Genomic DNA, 13,454 nt, shown 5'->3' on the forward strand with positions numbered 1-13,454 from the left:
ACGTCTGCTATGTACTGATGGTAAAGAAATTTATTTTAAAACTCAAATTCTCGTTTGTGTTGCAAGTGCCTATTCCAATCTCTCAAATCTCGCGATACTAAGAATTTTTTATAAAACTTATTGCGAAGTTTTTTCAGCTTTTTTAGGCCTTTGCTATACCAAGGCAGCTTTAATGAATTTTGCACCCTTTCTTGTGCATTATTTTAAATTATGTTTAAAATAATTTCTAAGAAGTGATCATAACACAACTTTAAACTAAAATGCGAAAGAACTGAATGCCAGTCAACTGAGCAAATATCGCATCTGATAGTACAAATGCAGCTTTCAGTGAAAATGAACTTGGAAAAATTATCCGCTGAAGGCGCAAAACTATAAAAGTCTAATGATAGTAGCAATGGCCTATGATGAACATCGCAGTTGCTGGTAAATTACATTCAGCTAAGGAAAAATTAATATCGGGACTAAGAAATACTAAGTCTAAGAGTTTATATAAATCATTGAATACATTATTAACTTGTATTAAGCCCATACTGAATAGATCGTCGATGAAATGAACCTCATGTGGCTGATTCAAGTAACTTGGCAAAAAGGTATGAGCGTCAGGGTTTTTTTTTTTTGCAAATTATACGTTCAGTTTTTACGCACAACTTTGGTGCTTACTGCAAATTTGCCAATATGCTGAAATTTGTTACTTCGAATTGATCTCAACTAGGGGCTAAACCTAAAATGTGCCCCTTGTTCCTGTGATTACTTTTGTGATTCCTTTTGGGGACAGCTGCTGGAGCGGTGGATACCAGAACAGCTTGCTTAGCATGATGGGACGAAGCATGGTTCGCATGATGGGAAGTAGAAGGAGTTGGTGATGCAGGTTTCACCAATTTTTTGCGCTGGCTGACATTATTATTGCCAATACCAGGAACGGAAAAAGCATTATTAAACTTTGACTTTAAGTCCATGTATAGAGTTCTTAGCTCCCGAATCTATTCAATTAGTTCTCCGATTTTAGAGTGAGAATCATTACTCACAACACAACCGTCGCATTGCCAGAAAAGGTTCGGCATATAAATTAGTAATTTAATTGCCTCTGGGCAAATCAACACAGGCTGTGTGAAATGTGCGGCGACAGACAGACGAACAACGGAACGCCTCGAAGATAAGTAGCTGCGTAGCAGTAACCTCGAAATTGCGTTCAGTGCAAAGAGACATGGTGAAAAGAACAACCGATCGCAATGAGAACTGACTGATGACTGTTGATGATTGATTTGGACAAATCTAAGAACCGTAAGAACTTAAAATATCAGTTACTCAAAACAAATAAGAAAAATAAAGATTCATCTTTATCTTTTATTCTTGACGCATAAATTTCTTACCTTAAATTTCTTACCTTCACAAAAATAATTATATATAACAGAAATAAAAGTCATTTGCAACATTGCATACCCGTTACACGTAAAGTAAAAGGGCATATTGATTTTCTTGGCAAGTATGTAACAGGTAGGATGAATTTATGTCTTTCATCCTGAACATAAAATCAAAAAAATCCAAGTCGTCTATTAGATAACCGGAGAGTCGGAGAGGAGAGTCGATCTAGCCATGTCCGTCTGTGCGTTTCTACACACACAAGTCCCCCAGTTTTAAAGTAATCTATCGGATCGGAACCTTATTGAAAATAGAAAATACAAATTAAAAATTATAGCTTAGTTTTTTCAAGTTGAGTAATGTATTTCGAGATTTATCGGAAAATCGACATAACTTTACTGAATTTAAACATTATTGTCTAAAATGTTTGTAATTTTTGAAATGTCTGCAGGAGTATATACACTTCAGATTGGTTTTCTTAACTTTTTTTTCTTTATAACTTCTTAATAATGGCCTCTACCAATAACTGGCCTCTCAGAGTGACAATGAAAGCTACATGATATAGTTTTCCGATTTCAATAATATTAAAACCGAAACTCGGGAATATTAAACTATTACTAAATCTTAAAGAACTAAACAAAAAATGTAAAAATCAAAAAAGTTATAATTTTTTTTTAATTTTTTCCCGATTGTTCCTATGAAAGCTATAGGATATAGTGGTACGATCTGGCCAATTCTTGTCCTATATATTTCTAACATTTTTCTAGATTTTTGTTACAAGTTTAAAAGCGATAGCCCCTCTAGAAGTATTTATGGCCGCGGCTCCCATACAAGACCGACCACTGTGCAGTGATTCAAAGTGATTCTTGGATCTGTTAAATCGCTGTTTGTTTCTGGTACTGAAGAGCTTAGCAAATGACACTCCGGGTGTTGTAGTTGACATAAACCTCCAAAAACACTGTTCAGAAGGAACTTCAGTGCTTTGAACAAGAAGGTGGTGGCATAAGCTGAACTGAAACAGACAGCGAACGTCAAAACACTGCGTTAGTACTTAGGAGTATCTTTCTGGTGCATGTGGCTCGTTTTTTCCACTCTGGTTTAGCAACTAAAGTTCAAGTAGTGGTGGACAGACGATTACCAGCAGGCGTTTGAGACGGTCAAAGAAAGCGATATTGGCACGCCCGGGTTTCCCTAAGACTTCCATGGTGCAGACAGATGCCAGCGATCGCGGACTCAGGCCTAATGAGCGAGATGATAATTTCCTAGAGCAGCAGGTCGTTCAACGGAGCCTGGGCGTAAACATTGCGCATTGTAAGCTTCTTGGGAACGCAAAGCGGTAACCTGGCTGTGATGGCTCCCTGGAGGGCTAAAAAACTCTCGACTGTTTTGGGTATGAGGATCTTAAGCCAAATAGTTGCATTATATCAAAAATATCACAGGTTTAGTTATTTAAAATCAAAGAACCCGTAAAATAATCATTTGGGTCTTTAAGATCATTTTTTCTCGAAGAGTAAGGGTGATGGAGAAATTCCATGAATGAGGTCGTTTTCAGCACACCGAGATTTAGTAGGCCTATATAGTCGCACCCATATATTTTAAGGATGTTTCACAGTGTTATTAATAAACTAAAAACGAACTAATTCATTTAATTATAGGTTCATAAAATAAGTATGATATAGGTATAGTATGGTATAGGCTACTTTTAGGCACCAACAAAACAACGCAATTTTAGGTATTTTGATGTGTGTGCATTCTTTTTCCTATATTCAATTTTAGAAAAATATGTCGATTTTTTGGGGATGAGAGTCCTTATCCAAATATTTGCACCATAGCAAAATGTTCATAAGTTCAGACAGTAAGTCTCATTTCGGCCGTTATTTAGAACCAAAGTATAATCGTCCGTTTTGGCTCTTTAGGAACGTTTTTCTCGAATTCTGAGGGAGATGGATGGTCGTGTTCACCACACCGAGATTAATTAGACCTATATAGCCGTACCAATGAATTTTTTGCATCGACATCGATTTGTTGCATAGTGTCAGTTTTTTCAACATCTGCATTAAGTACAAACTTCTGTGTGGATTTCTCTAATCAGCGAAGTTTTACAGAAGCGCAATTTTCAAACTTTGTTTTATAAAAATTGCGTGTATTTGACTTATTTTTTTTATTTATTTTTCGAGCTCCTTGTATCTACTTTTGAAGTCCTCAGTTTTGTAGCGCTTCCATTTCCAATGGATTAGATATTAAATATCTTTATTAGCATTGATATTTAACTACTACTACTACTATTTAAAACATTTAATTGGACGACCAGTCGCAATCAAGTCCGGTATTGTCGATATTCTTATAGTCTCAATAAGTAAAGGAAGTGGTTGGTCATATTATATGTAAGAACAAGAAGGAAGCGAACTTCGGCAAGTCGAAATATATATACCATTGCAGATTAAATATTCTTTAAAACATTTAAATTTCTTAAAACATCAAAATTTCTAAAGCTATGACGTTTTTAGCTCAATTATTTTATCGATCCTATATGCTATTAAACAAAAACACCTCTTAACGAGGTGAGAAAGTCGTGGCGATCGCACCTCTAACAAACAAAATATCTGATATCAAAATTTGTAAAGAAAAATGAATAAATAAATGTTCCCATTCGGCACGCTGAGATAAAATTGCGATAGTTGTATTACTCGTTACGATCGGACCATCACAGCAAATGTTCAATATTCTTTTCTTTAAGATATTAGCTGATTATTTCCTTAGGAGTGCCAATTTTTACGTTTGAGTTCAGTTCTGTGTCGTATCAATAAAAGCTATGTGATATAGTTGCCCGATTTCAAAAATATTAAAACCAAAACTTAAGAACTTAACGAACTAAACCAAAATTGTAAAAAAAAAAAGTTATAATTTTTTTTATTTTTTTCCCGATTGTTCCTATGAAAGCTATAGGATATAGTGGTACGATCTGGCCAATTCTTGTCCTATATATTTCTAACATTTTTCTAGATTTTTGTTACAAGTTTAAAAGCGATAGCCCCTCTAGAAGTATTTATGGGCGCGGCTCCCATACAAGACCGACCACTGTGCAGTGATTCAAAGTGATTCTTGGAACTGTTAAATCGCTGTTTGTTTCTGGTACTGAAGAGCTTAGCAAATGACACTTCGGGTGTTGTAGTTGACATAAACCTCCAAAAACACTGTTCAGAAGGAACTTCAGTGCTTTGAACAAGAAGGTGGTGGCATAAGCTGAACTGAAACAGACAGCGAACGTCAAAACACTGCGTTAGTACTTAGGAGTATCTTTCTGGTGCATGTGGCTCGTTTTTTCCACTCTGGTTTAGCAACTAAAGTTCAAGTAGTGGTGGACAGACGATTACCAGCAGGCGTTTGAGACGGTCAAAGAAAGCGATATTGGCACGCCCGGGTTTCCCTAAGACTTCCATGGTGCAGACAGATGCCAGCGATCGCGGACTCAGGCCTAATGAACGAGATGATAATTTCCTAGAGCAGCTGGTCGTTCAACGGAGCCTGGGCGTAAACATTGCGCATTGTAAGCTTCTTGGGAACGCAAAGCGGTAACCTGGCTGTGATGGCTCCCTGGAGGGCTAAACGGTGGCCCGGGAAAAGGTGTGCTACCGACGCGGAGAAGGCGAGTGTCCGGCGAGACTTCCCTTAACTTCCGGTAACCTGGCCGACACGACTCTCCGCACGTGGCTCTCCGGGTACAACTTTACCACCCAGAAAGACGCGAGTTTTCCTTTTCCTTGAAATCTTAATTTTATCGTGTAAGCTTTTACCCTCACTATTCCTCACACTCTTAACAGTCGGGTTTAAGGCGACCGCGGCTTGTTCCGCCTAACCACGCCCGCTCACCTTCGCGGTCCAAAACCTAAGAGTTATAGCTTCAACCCTTGTGGCCACATGTAAGCTCGGTTCAAACTCTTGGGTTCGTTTTGCAATACTCTTTTCTTACCGATGTTAAGGTATCGCTATTGCTACTGCCCTCTGTTGACCATATGTCGCCAAACACTGGGGGGTTTTTCAGACCTGGTGTTCAAGGGTTATTTAATCAAATAGGGGTTCGGAACTTAGCTTTAATGCTGCCTTCATGGCGACTTTAAAACTAATTTATTCGTGGCTTACTGAACTTACATACTAAGCTTATAACTACACAAGAAAGGAAGCAAACTTCGGCAAGCGGAAGTTCATATACCATTGCAGCTATTGCAAAAATTTAATATTCTTGAAATCATTAAATGATTTACTTGCGTTTATGTTTAAAAACATTGAAGCTATAATTATTTGCAGCTCAATTATTTGAAAGTTCTTATGGCAGCTATATGATATCGCTTTCCGAGTTTACTAATATTAAAAGCGTAATTCTAAACTGTCAAATTATTAATAAGTCAAAAATATTTTTTTAAAAAAAGTACAAGATAGAAAAGATACATTAAAAAAAAATTTTATTTTATATATTTGTTGTTCCTATGTGAGCGTTATTTTATAGTCGTCCTATTTTGATGAAATTTAAACCGTAATTCTAAATTATTTAATCGTTTCTATATGTCGAAGAATTAAAAAAAAATGTAATTATTAAGAAAATAGAAAATAATAATAATAACAATAAAAACAAGAAAGGAAGAAAACTTCGGCAAGTCGAAGTCTTCATACCCCTGCATCTTGCGTACATGCTTAAAAACATTGAAGTTATTATGATTTGCAGCCTAATTATTTGATAGTTCAAAAAGAATTTAAAAAAAAAATTACAAAATAGAAAAGTAACATTTTCAAGAAAAAAAATTGTTTATATATTTTTATTGTTTCCATGGAAGCTGTATGATATAGACGTCCAATTTTGATGAAATTTAAACCGTAATTTTGAATTAAGCATAACTATATTTTATTTTATAGTCGTCCTATTTTGATGAAATTTAAACCGTAATTCTAAATTATTTAATCGTTACTATATATTGAAGAATTAAAAAAAAATTTAATTATTAAGAAAAAAAGAAAATAATAATAATAAAATAATAATAATAATAAAAAAAAATTACAAAATAGAAAAGTAACATTTTCAAGAAAAAAAATTGTTTATATATTTTTATTGTTTCCATGGAAGCTGTATGATATAGACGTCCAATTTTGATGAAATTTAAACCGTAATTTTGAATTAAGCATAACTATATGTCGAAGAACTAAAATAAAAATAAAAAACAGGAAACTTATAATTTTTTATATTTATTTTTCCGGTTGTTCCTACGGGAGCTATATGCTATAGTCGTTCGATCCGGCTCGTTCCGACTTATGCAGATAGCCTTAAAGCTGAGAGAATACTTTGCTTAGACAGACAGAGGGACATGGCTAGATCGACTCTCCAAGTGATGCTGATCAAGAATATGTATATTTTATAGGGTCGGAAATGTCTACTTCACTGCGTTGCAAACTTCTGACTAAAATTATAATATCCTCTGCAAGGGTATAAAAATGTGAGGGTGAGGTAACGCATCCTTACACTTGCCTTCTACTTCGGGGTCGGCTGGCGAAAGGAGAAACGCGTCCGGGTATCCGTGGCAAAGAACTGGCCGATGGCAAACCTGCAGGAGTCTCGGGCGGTTGGGATGTTCCAAATCTCTTCCTCCACCGGGTCGTTGAACCTACTCTGAGAGCCGACTCCGCTTTCCGGTTCGTCGGCTCCAATGGACGAGTCGTCCAAAGATGACGGGCTAGCGAGGGCCTGTGTTCCGGCCTGCGTTCTGTGCTGCGTTGAAGAATTCTTTTTTGTTGAGCTTGGTCTGACATGAGAGAAGGATAATCGGACTGTATAACTAGGGAAGAGTTTTGTCTTTTCCTGGCTTCGGAATTATAATTACAAAAGATTTTTTCGATTGTTTTCGAAGTGACCCAATTTCGTTATGGCTTTAAAAGGTAAAAGTAATGATGTAATCTATTGCTCACGCTGGGAGATGTATTATTATTTTGGATGTGATTTTGTCATCGAGGAGATTTAGTTGGCTTCAGATGTTCCTTGATGACCTTGGAAATTTCTGTAGAATTGGAGAATTGTGAACGTTGCTGCTGCTTTTTTTGGTTTAAATCGTTGCAATGGTGTTTTGCGACAACTTCGGTTTTTCTGCATCGCTGTCAGCCGCAAGAGACATCATGGTCTCGCAACGGTGTTTCAGCTGAAAACGGTGGTCTTATATTGGGACGAGCTTCCCAGAGCGGGAATTTAGTGTTTGTTGGTGATATGGTAGCTACCAGTTTTTCGTGTAAAGATGAAGACTAGCTTGCCAGTCTCGACGGAGACAGCGCTTTTATCTGACTAATTGCTCAATAAAACTGTTGGTGCTATTTCTGGGAGCTGATATTTTACTTTTCGGCTTACAGGTATTGTTCTGTGATATCTATATTCTTAGTGCTGTTCCGGTTTAGGAGACTAGATCATTAGCATTATAGTCACCTGCTGCTAGGAGCCGGTCTCCTAATGAATTAATAGAGTGCATAAATTTGTTTTCGGTGATAGAAAATGTCGGAGGACTGTAAACAGTGGCTAATGAGGTCAAACCACAAATTGTTTTTATGCTCATTGTTCTAGCCGGCAAGTAGGTTATTTCGTACGCTGGAAATAGGGCGTGTTTTATATTTTACCAATATACCAGTACCACCGTGGGCTTTGCCGGCCGGATGATGTAATTATAAGCGTAAAAATTGTTTTTGCCTTTAAGAAGCGTTTCTGAGATTAACATAATGTCAATTTCCACCTCGTTTAGAAACTGCTGCAGCTCTAGCGGGTGCTGGGAGTTCCGTTTAAATTCCAGAAGCAAATACTTAGAGAGGACATTATTTATTATGCTGTATAGTAAGTATTTGTATCAGGTCATTTTGATTCTTCACTTGCTCCGACTTTGTTGTCTGCATGAATGCCATGAAGTTCATGAGGTTTTGTTGCAGAGAGACGATCAGTTATTCAGTGATTAACGGCGTTTCTGCGTTTGGGTATCTGATACTAAAAAACATTGGAAGATGAGACCGCTGGGGTTATATTGGAAATCAGAGAGCGAACCTTCTTTTACCACCTCAATTAGTTAATTTCTTCACGGTCGCATCGTCCTTATTAACTTTGCAGGAGGCTGTGTAAACTAAAATTGAAAGACTAGTTTGATTGGAAACGGAAGGTCGGAACTATAGCTTTTAAAAGAAAGCGTCACAATTTTAAAGTAAAATGGGCTTACGACAAAATTTTAGATGGATTTGTGTTCGTTTTACGCATCAGACGATTTGAAATAAATGTGGATATAAGTGTGGTCTATTTCTACAGGAAGTACAGCCTGGTTATCAGGACTTACCAGTTAAACATGGCTTACTGGTTGTGTAAATATAGAACTTTCTACTGCCGTACTGCAATTCACGAGCAGTGCGATTAAGAGATTTCTGGCAGAGTTGGGTGTTTGACACCCAAAAAGCTCGGCGAATACCAACGGGGCGGTGAAAACATGAAAAATGATTGCCCATGCGACCGGTGCAAATGAGACTTTGGCAGAATACCGTGTTGTAAATATTCTTTGGAAAACGTCAGAAAACTGAATAAAAACAACAAGCTAGTCAGACGTAACATAGAGAAGGTTGCGCTGGAAAAAACGCGCGACTTCAACCTCTGAAGAAACCAAAAACTGGGAACGCGATCTGGGCAAAAAGCACCATCTAAACCAACAACTGAAGTCGCAAAACACAGAGGAGCAATCTTAAAAAGTCCGTTGTACCCTATGCCGAGAAAGGGCGATGACGATATCGAACAAACACCCACACATATTCAGGAGCTCTACTATTTTTGTGCGAACGAATCTCTAGGCCGCCCTGATGCAGAGTCAATGGGCTGCTTTGCCAGACTTATCTACTATCAGTCCACAGCCATTTCTGGCCTTGTATGGTTCACTAAGTAACGCCCCCTCCAGCATAAATCTCGGTTCTCTACACTTGAAGCAATCTCAAAAGTATAAGAGACATATGGGTGTATAGCTGCTACCTGGTGTCTAGCGTCTGCCTGGTGTACTTTAATCGGGTTATGGATGACTTCTGCAGTGATCTCCGAGGGCGGATTCAAGTGGTGGTTGGCGGAGGCTTCAATGCCTGGCCTGAGGAATGAGGGTCGCCTTCTACAAACGTCAGGAGACGCACCATCACAGATACTGTGACATCGCTAGATATTGCGCTGCTTGAGGGCTCCCAGCACACCTTCAACAGAGCAAGTACTGGATCCATCATCGATCTCACGATCGATCATTCTGGACGATAGGTGTACACAGCCAGTGATCACGAAGCCATACTTCTAGCCATTGTCGATTCGCCGAACAATAGTCTGCCGCCGGCGCTTCACAAGAGGGCCTACCGCCAGGACAGAGCTCACACTTTTGCCAATGTGCTAGAAGGCTTGGCAGTTTCCAAGGGGGAAGCTGCAGAAGAGGCAGCGAACAAGATGACTGCTCGTCTAGAGAAAGCCCGATCAGAGCATGGACCAGGATAGTCCGCAAGCACCATTCGCCTATGTTCTGGTGGAGCAAGGAGGTTGGTACAGAGAGCGGTTAGGAACAACAATGGTAGTAGTAGTGTCCAAGGAGGTGTCTAGAGACCCATCTGTCTGTCGGACACTATCGGGAAAACATTCGAGAGGGTCGTAGCATCAGAGCTGAAGCCATACTTCTGGAGAGCGCAGGAGGACTTTATTGCAGTCAATTCGAGTTCCGTAAAGAAAGATCTACCTTGGATGCGATGCAGATGCTATAGCAGGTACAAGGTGAAAGGAAGGGACGAAGGAACGCGTTCAACATAGCAGTCATTAAGGTCCTTCAACATCCCCGGGTACCTGTTGAACATAGTCCACAGCAACAGGTAGCTGTCCCTAGACATCACATCGGGATCCATACCTACGCGATCACAGCCGGAGTATCACAGGGCTCGGTGCTGGAGGCTTTGCTGTGTAACACTAAGTATGATGTCCTGAAGCTTTCACTGCGGAACAACACCAACATAGTCGTTTTCGCCGATGACGTGGCGGTAGTAGTTGTGTCCAAGGAGTTGTCTACAACAAAAGCGGCTGCAAACAGGGCGATCGAAGCGGAGGAGACGTGGCTCATAGTGGCGGGTCTAGAACTGGCGGCTCATAAATCAGAAGGGGTCTCGGCAGGGAAAGTGGTAGAGTCAGCGCTCTCTGCAGGATCCTGCTGACCACTAGACGCCCGAGGAGGCTCGTCGCAAGTGCGCTTCAGTCACAATTGCTCTACGCTGCACCTGTGTGGATGCAGGCCACGGCCGTCAATAGCTATACGCGAGGGGTCAACTTGATGTATCGCCAGTGCACTGTCAGGATAACTTGCGCCTTTAGGACAACCTCCGCGGTTCTTGTTATTGTTGGTCAATTCGAGTTCTGCGAACTGGTACGAGAAGCCACCTTGGTGGACATCCATCGTAAAAATGGTTAATAATAAAGGAATATAAAAAAAAACAAAAAAACCAAAAAAAACAAAAAAAAACATATTCAGGAGCTTAAGAGCGGGGAACTAGGATACAAAAATACGACGAGCACAAGTGCGAATTCCATAAGAGACGCGTACACAGAGGGCGAAATAAAACCGAAGATGCGCGGAAACCCATTTTTGAATTAAACCAGCACTATGAGTGCACACACAGAAATGACAGGACAGGTCGGGCCAAAGGAACAGCAAGAGGCAAGATGGAGACGGCCATAAAAATAGTTCCAACCATGATTCTATAATTTACAAGAGTAGGTAAATTAAGTTTTGACCCCAGCTCAAATCACGAAGGGCGAGAAGAAGAAAGTGAAAAATAATTTAGTTGTATAAGGATCGTCAAATTCTTTTGACCATCGCTTAATAATTCCAAGAATACTCATAGCTTTGATAACAGACTTTATGTGAAAGTCGAATTTTAATTTTAAGTCAAGAAGGACTCCTAAATTTATTCGGTCCTGTGGCCTATTATGAAGAGAATAGCTTATAAATAAAGATATACCTCTATAAAAAGTCATTACGCTACATATAAGGCAATTCTGATTTAAGAGGCTGGATTGGCACCATCTCTGAAAACAAACAAAGTTTAACATGATCAGCACACATTAATACTCGAGAATGTGTTGACAAAAGGAATATCATTGATGAATAAATTAAATAGCAATGTGCCCAAATGACTACCCTGAGGCACTCCAGATGTTACGTTAATCATATTGGAAACAGCTTTTTTAAAAATAACTCTCCAATTTCTTCCATTCAAATAACTTGAAGTCCAAGTTAAAAGATTATTCGAAAACACGTGCAGATCGAATTTAAAAAAAAGAAGAGAATGATTAACAGGATCAAAAGCCCTACTAAAATTTGTATGTATAACATCAGTTTTCATTTTACTATTAAATCCTTTAACTAAAATAGATGTCAATTCAAGAAGGTTCGTGGTAGCACACCTTCGCTTAACAAAACCATGTTGATAAGGTGATATTAGTGAGCAAATGAGAAGTAATAATGCGCTCAAATGCCTAAGGTATTGCAGACAATTAAGAAATACATCTATAATTTTGAACATCCGACTTTCCTCCCTTTTTATGGAGTGTAATAATAAAAGAATCTTTCCAGATAGTTGGAAAAACTGATGTTGAGGTAGACAATAGAAACAGTTTAAGAATCGGTTTACAAATACTTGAGGCACAAACCTTAAGCACGCACCTAGGAAGTCCGTCCGGCCCTGGAGAGTATGTAAGTGTTGTGGTCTCCAAATCCTTTAGAAGAGAACTTTCAGTTATTACGGGGAAAAAAATACAATTTGACCTGTTTAAATTGTAAGGGTAAACAGCATTTAGACAAAAATCCGCACCATAGGTAGTTTGGAAGAACTTGGCGAATAAATCAGCAATTTCAGAGTCAGTAGACGCCTTAGTTGACTTTAATCGTACTAATGAAGGTAAGGCGGAGTTTTTTCGCATGACATTTACAAAGTTATAAAATTGCTTGGGGTTAATTGTGTAAATACATAGAATAGCATTGACTGTTAAGAACATAAAAATCCGATCGAGCAATCACATATTTCGAAAAATCAGTTGGCTTGTCCCTTTTGTACTTTTTGAAAGTGTTTGTTTAGGTTTTTAAGTCTTTGAACTCTTTTGTTAACCATTGAGGTCTGTAATGTCTTGGAGGAAGACTCTAAGGAACGCATTCATTAAAAAACGTGTTTAAAACGCTATAGAATAATTCAATGGCACTTTCCATATCCATGCAATTGTATAATTTTGTCCAGTTGTGTTCGGAAACCAAACAAGCTAAACTTTGTTAAAGTCGCATTTACGGAAGCAGGGCACGACAAAGGCGTGCAGACAAGTGGGTCAGTAGGAGATGACCAAGATATAAAAATCTCCCAAAACAACCAAATGATCTCTGTCAGAAAGAAGAGATAAAACATATTAATAGACAAAAAGTGTTCATAAATTAAAATGTCAAACCCAGGGCGGATATAAAAAAATTAAGGCATGTAAGGAAACTTTTACACTAACAAATTATAATTTATTAGGGTAATCAGTCTGAATTATCTCCGATGTAAGACTGGAGTTAACAGCAATGTGCACTCTACCTCCCCCTACGAGAAACGCGATCAGTATCTACAAGTGTTAAAGTGGTTTTGAAAAACTTCGGAGTTGGAAATCTCCGGGTTCAGCCAAGTTTCTGTGAAGACTAAAATATGTTCATTAAAGGTAGAGGAGTCAGCGAACAGCCTAGGTAACTTCATATTAAGTCCCCTTACATTTTTATAGGATTGAAATATAGAAGTCGACTATTATTTCTTTGTCTTTTAGACAAAAATTCTTTTGTTATTAGTTCATCATCAGTAATGTTTGGAGATGCGTATTTTTCATAAATAAACTGTAGAACAGCATCAGATAAAATTTCGGGGGTAAATTGAAAAACAAAGAATTGTTTCCTATGGGAAACAACAGAAAGTTTATTTTTACCGCCACCAAAACCTTGAACACTTTGAAAATTTAATTTAAATAAAATGATTAAAACTCTAAAAGTGTGTATAGACTTATAAGAAAGGCCTTG

At 38.4% G+C, this 13,454-nt stretch overlaps 1 protein-coding gene across 1 annotated transcript in view; it reads right to left on the bottom strand.

Annotated features, from left to right (window-relative positions):
• The window catches only part of LOC128263865 (coiled-coil domain-containing protein 40), a 283,137-nt gene that overhangs the window by 67,455 nt on the left and 202,228 nt on the right, over nt 1-13,454 (bottom strand).

The sequence above is a fragment of the Drosophila gunungcola genome, unplaced genomic scaffold, assembly GCF_025200985.1.
Source record: "Drosophila gunungcola strain Sukarami unplaced genomic scaffold, Dgunungcola_SK_2 000024F, whole genome shotgun sequence".
Lineage (NCBI taxonomy): Eukaryota > Metazoa > Arthropoda > Insecta > Diptera > Drosophilidae > Drosophila > Drosophila gunungcola.